Source organism: Sesamum indicum, linkage group LG13, assembly GCF_026168435.1.
Source record: "Sesamum indicum cultivar Baizhima isolate 11 linkage group LG13, ASM2616843v1, whole genome shotgun sequence".
In the NCBI taxonomy this organism is placed as follows: Eukaryota; Viridiplantae; Streptophyta; class Magnoliopsida; order Lamiales; family Pedaliaceae; genus Sesamum; species Sesamum indicum.
Genome location: NC_142669.1, coordinates 4308314 through 4315058, shown reverse-complemented (window position 1 = coordinate 4315058; position 6745 = coordinate 4308314). Strand labels below are relative to the sequence as shown.

Below are 6745 nucleotides of genomic sequence, written 5' to 3'. Positions count from 1 at the left end.
CGCTATTTATTTTTTCATAAGGAAGTAATTTGTTCATTTGCAATATCACAAGAAAATTGCTTGCATTTTTACCCAACTATAATGTATTTGTCAATTCCTTCATCACTTGTTACAACATTGGACTAGTCTACCGGTATATTTTTCAATATATTTACACCCCCCTTACCACCTATGCAAATGGATGGAAGGGCACTATCCTATGAACCTGGATTATATGAAACGAAATAAGTATATATAGGTTTGGTTTAATAGCCCCAAGTACTCATCACTATAGTGATATTTTAATACCCTAATAGAGCTGTTATAGGATATTAGTATAGTTACTACGAGAAAACAAAATTTTTATGGTGGAATTCTTAATAAATCTGTCACAAACCGAAATTTGTGACCACCAAGTGGAAATCGCAACAGATCCCATCGCAAAATATTTGTGGTGAATATTAGTGCCCATCCCAAAACATTTTAATGGGTGTGAATATCCGTTGTGAATGCTGTTATTTTGACAAGGAATGAAATTCAAACTTTGCAACAACAAATTTTTGCAATGACCATTTTTGTTAGTGATGGAGAAAATCTAAGCTGGATTTAGGGAGGAAATTGCGTTGCCAAAAGGGCGTGGTATGTTCTCAGAATTTTGTGATGGAATTTCACAACTCAAGATTTGGAATTGGTTTTATTGGGATGGATTGGCATCTAAAGTTTTGCGATGGTTATAGCTTAAGACGCACAATAGGCCGTAATGATCAAAGACTGGCAAAAACCAAATAAGAAAAACTCGGTTCAAGACTGACCTAATACTGTTCAGGATTGGTCTTAGGGTGGTTTTAGCCTTTAAATGGGCTACAACTCGGTCTTTTTTTAAACTAAGTCTGACCCATAGACCACCTCAGTCGAGGCCCGAGAGCAAGCCTTCTGAGATGGAAATATATTTATCAATAAACTTCACCTTTTAAAGATAGGTTGAACCGCGAAAAAAAATTTCATCTTAATATTATAAAATAAAGTTGTAATGTATTGACAGAATTTTTTACGGATAGTCATTAAAAAAAAGAAAATAGAATATGAAAAATATTCCGTCTTTGATTTGGTAATAAAATAAAAAACTTATGATGGAATATTTTCATCTTAGATTCTCAGAATTTGAGACGGAATTAAAGATGGATTTTAAATTTTTTTTTTTTATTTTTCGTCCTTAATTTTGATGTTATTTCGTTCTTTGTCTCATCTGAAATATGAATCTTGAAGTTTATTCTTTTTTTATAAAATCTATCTTTGTTTCTGTCTTAAATTTTTTAATCCTATGTGGAAAAAAAAGATGAAATTCAAACCAATTGATTTTTTAATAAATCATTTTTCTTTTTTGGCTAAATATTTTTTTAAAAGTTGCTGCCCCCAAATTTTCTTTTTTGACTAACCTAAATCTGCAAATTGCAACTCTCTACGAGGATGTCTCTTCTCTTTCTTTCTCGCCAGTGCGCTGCCACAACAACTCACCGGTGTACCGTTGATCAACAACTCGCCAATATGCTGCCGAAGTTCAAAGATTTTTTGCTCCCCTCCTCGGAGTTGAAAGAAGGGGATTGCACTGTTAGTTGTGGGTGAAGGAAAAGAGCATATCAAACAAAAAGGTTGGCTTCTCTTTTGCTTAGTTTTGCCGGTAAAATTCCGTCTTCATTTTTTCTTTTTTCCTTCTTTTTTACCTTTTTGATCTAAGTACTTAGGGCCAGTAGTTTAATATTGAAATGGATTTGTGATTTCTACATTTACAAATCGCAAAATTAATGTTTAATGTTGTTGAAAAGAGCAGAATGTCTTTGTTTAATGTTTGTTGCTAACAAACAAATTAACATTTTTATATCTTACTTAATTTCAGTAAAATGATGAAGGAAATCCAAAAACTAAATGATCTGCCATTGTTAGCATTTTTGGTGTGCTAGGACTGATAGAGTGACTATCTTTGCTAAATGTTCATGCAGCATCTTGACTTATTCTGCTAAAGTTTTTGTAGTAGTTTATGGGTGTGAATATCTTGTCAACGCTACTAGATTGACACCAAGGATCAAAGGAAATCGTTGTTATATTCTGGTTTTAGGTAGGCAATATCTTACTGTTTTCATATGTGTGGTTATAGTCCATGGCCTTGTATTATTCGGGTTGCTGAGAGATAATTATTTGAGCTTCTACAATCAATTGTGATGTGGTTCGGATTCTGAATAAGGGATGAGACGGGAAATTTACCCTTTACACAGCAACACAATCAGATAAAATTAAAATTTAGTGAGAAAATTTTTCGGGATAGGATGTAATGAGTCGCCAAATCAATGAATAGTAACCTTCTTCTAAAAAATAATATATTGAGTATTTATAGTGGTGTTGAGAGTTATGCAGTGTGCTAGAGTGTATGTATTCATTGTGTGGCTTACATAGTAAGAAAAATACTTTTCAACCCTTGTAAATAAACATGTATTACCAACATCTACATCATATAGCCCTACTCTTGGATGAAATATTTAATTTTCGGTGTAGTAATTTGTTCGAGAATAAACAATTTTCTAAGAGAAAAAGACTTGAGTTTAATACATGGGAGTGGGTGGGTGGGAAGTCATTAATTGTTCTCCACCCATCTACCTCACTATGTTTGTTTCCTCTCCCATTCCATTTGCCACATTCCCTCCTCTTCAAATGGCAAGTAAAAGTAATTCTTCCACCCTCTCTAGTTTAGTTTTTTCTTGTAGTTGCTTTGTATTGTATTTTCCCTTCGGATTAATTGAAATGTGGAACGGGGAGGATTTTGGTGGTGCTCGGCTAGGGAATGGGGGGCTGGAGAGGTGCGGCCTTCCGGAAGGGGGGTTAGCTTGGGGGTGTGGTCCCCCTTTCCTCGTGCGGGGTTGGGGACGAAGGGGATGCGAATATTTTCCTCATGTTGAGTATTCTACAGCTAATAATGCGTGGCGTGACTTCCCTCCATATCTAGAAGGTTATTCACCCGATCACATTGCCGCGATTATGCGTTTGCCTAAGTGCTTCTTTTAACTCAGTTGAGAATTTAGAGGACATATATGATTTTGAGTCTAACAACTTCATTGGGTCTAGGCCTAGCGAACAAGTGGATGAAGTCGTGTCTGTTAGCTAAGGTGGGGATGTTAATGAGGAGTGGGGCAAGAGTGAAAATGAGGAAGTTGGGAATGAGGAGGACAAAAGTGAGGGGGTTGAAAGTGAGAGTGAGGAGGCCGAAGCTTATGAGGTGTTGGGTCGATCGAGTATTGTTTTAGTGTCGGGAGTTGATGATGGGAGGCGTCTGGGTATTCAATGGTGTCATGAACCACGGGGTCGTGTGTTGGATGTTGGGCACATGCGATAGTATTCTTACTCGAGAACAGCTTGTGGTTCTGCCTGGAGGATTAGGTACCCTCCTGACGGGTGTTTCACTATTTATGCTGCTTTCTTTGACTGCGGGTTTTCTGTTCCTCCTCACTCCTTGTCACGATATGGTATTTGTGTTAGCCAGCTTATGCCGAATTCCTTTATGTGGTTTGAAGGGTGGTGACATCGCCTTCGAGAGTTGGGGCCTCCCTAACTCTAGAAGGCTTTCACGCCTTGTGTGCTATCTGCCGAGTGGCTGAGTTGTCTTCTTCTACTGACGATGCAAGATATTTCTGCTTCTGTCCACGCAAGGCGGGTAGATTCTTGGGCTGGTCTGTTTCCTCTAAAGGTCCCTGGAAGGAAAAAATTTTGTACGGTATAGACGATGGTTAGGGGTTGGCCTTGAAGTGGAGTAGTTCGCCCATCAAGATCGCTCATCTTAAGGAGTTAGGGAAAGTCCGTGATGATTTTATGGTAGCGGGGTTATTTGGCCACATGCTTGACATTATTTCCCATTTCACATTCACTTGGAATCATTTTGTGATGTTGTCTTTCATATATTTTTCTTAGATGTGTTAGGATTTTGTTTGAATATTGCATTTTCCTTAAATCGTTTGGTCTTCTACGTTGTATGATGTATATGTTGATAATATATATTTATTTACAAGGTTAAAAAGCTATTTTTTTACTATTTAAGCCACACAACAAATACATATACCCTACCATACTACATAACTCTCAACACCACTATAAATACTAAAGATATTATTTTTTAAAAATAAGGTTACTATTCATTGATTTGACCATTCATTACATCCGTTCCTAAAAAATTCTCTCACAATCCCTTATTCAAAATTAGGACCACATCAATTGATATCTTATAGCTTTACTCCATGACATGGAAGTTCTATGTAAAACAGCTCTACCATTGCGAATGTCAGTTATTACTAATCTATGCAAATTTCATGAAATGAATTTGCTTCTCAAGCCCTCTTTATGCCTTGACCTCTTCTAGTCTCCAGTGTCTTCCAAATGTTGATCTCTATTAATATAGTTCATCCTTTTCTTTTAGGGGGAGGGGGGGAATCAGAATGCTTCAAATGGTACCTGATACTTGTTGAGATTCTTGTTGTAAAGATGCCGATTTGTGCAGGCAATTTCTTTGTGTTTTGATTGTCAATGGGCTTACCAAAGCCAAAATTTTGCCTGTCTCAAATCCTCCATAGTTGGAGGACTGTGCCCTTGCACTTTCCTCTGTCATGCAAATTCCTTGTTCCTTCACAAGCTTGTATACCTGCATTGCTTTCTTTAAACATTAGGAAATGTCAACTTTTTTTAGTTACTTTATTTATGTCTTTTATTATGATATTCTTTTTCTAGACTAGGGACTGCTTTCATGAAAATTACTCATGTCCTGCTACTTCATAGATGATAAATACAAATGAATAGATAGACAAATCTCTTGATGAGAATGGGCAGCTCAAGTTCAAGCTGAATTCTTCAGTCACCAGCAAGGAAACGCCAGAATTCGAACACTTGTCCATTTAGTCTTATCTTTGTGTAATTCTCTTTGTATTAAAATCGTTTGTCACACTTTTATTAGTAATTTCACATCTTATCTGTTGAAGGTCGTCTTCTTCATTTCTTTCCCGCTTGTACAGAACATTATTAGAGGAGCTTTAATGCTCAAGTTTTGAATGAGAACTTCGGTACAATTCCATGTACTTTTTGCTGCATCTCTTTCTTCTGTGGTGAGTTTAACATGGTATTAAAGCCATCCTTATGATAATCTTTGCATATCTAAGTGTGATTGATGAGTCTATTTTATCTATCTTTATGTGAATTAATTTGCCATGGCAAGCTCTACGAATGCAGCTCCGGTTACTTCTGTTACTACTGGTGCTGGTTCCGAAAATTAGACTGGAAATCCGAGGATTCAGATAGTGGATCATCCAGGAATTGACGTCTATAGGATTTTATAAACAATGGGGAGACTAATTGATAATTATTAAGAAAATTTAGATTTAATTATAAATAAATTATAGGGTGACAACCAAATATATTAAAACTTGAATGAAATATATTGAAGCTTCTTATAATGTTTGGGAGCAAATTATATTAATTAAAAAATTAAGCAAAACATAATGAGAATTTTTGAAAACGGCTAAATAAAATGCAAATATATATATATAAAGGGGGAATTGGCAAGTGGATGTTATTAAAAAGAAAAATGGGATTCTCGTGAAAAATTCAATTTAGGGATGTTATTAAAAATGATATATATAAAGATATAACGGGTTTGATTAAATGAATTTTTATGAGTTAGTTGATAAATTAAATATATACTTGAAAAACTTAGAAATGTAGTATTTAAAAGAAAGTGAAACGGAAAGTTGAATTTCGATATAAAAAGAATATCAAAAGATTGGTCGGAAATACATGAATATTATATAATATCTTATTTAGATATAACGATGATTCCGACTATAGCACATGATGATAAAGTGGAGGTTGAACAACTCTTTGTTAACTGAATCGTTTTGAGATTTGAGGTGAGTATGGCTAATTGAGTTTATATATATACATATATAATTTTATATGAAAATCATATATTGATTGTTGGGTTTATATATATACTTATATGGATATAATATATTGATTGTTTATATACTTGATTGTGGATGTGAAGAAATCGCATGGTATGGCCCGTGAACGCGCTGGTGGAAGCGGTCAAATAAAATGCGTAATAATGAAAAATAAATGCAAGAACTAAACGAATCTAAGGGGTGTACCCTTTTTTGAGTTCCCGGGCATTCGATGTAATACAATAAAAATAAACATGGGGCTGATGTAAAATCTATAAAACTGAAAAACATAAAGGGAAAAACGATACCTTTATTTTTCACTGTCGCTTGAAATGCTCTTCACTTGAGGCCAACATAGCGGCTCTCTAATTTGTCCACACCACATCGGAGTTGGGATCTCTACGTCCTATTTTCTAGAAGTGAATAAGAGGAAAAAATACACCAAGTGCATTGAGAGAGAGATAGAAAGGGGCTGCCGAGCACCATGGAAGTGGAGGGGATTTTTTTTTTCTGTTGTGTGATTATGATTATAATTATTTCTCAAATAATTATATTTCATATATTTATTTTGTTTAGATAATTAACAATCTTTTCAAATATATTCTACTATCTACAAGTATATTTCTCTTTATTCCAAGAGATCCCCAAAATGGTTAGAATTGCATTTTCCGAAATTGCAATTTGTTAGCCATTTATTTCCTTCAATGGAATGTTTCATGGGCTCAAAATAATGGGCTTGGTTGATTTTTGTATTTAAAAATACAAGCCCAATAAATTTTTATTTAAATCTAATTTAA

General features: G+C 34.9%; 1 long non-coding RNA gene across 1 annotated transcript; it reads left to right on the top strand.

Annotated features, from left to right (window-relative positions):
- The first annotated feature begins 1389 nt into the window (after positions 1-1389).
- LOC148784404 (uncharacterized) lies at positions 1390-5099 on the top strand. Its single transcript, XR_016063826.1, has 2 exons — positions 1390-1628; positions 3540-5099. It is a non-coding gene; the product is annotated as an uncharacterized LOC148784404 (long non-coding RNA).
- The last annotated feature ends 1646 nt before the right edge of the window (positions 5100-6745 follow it).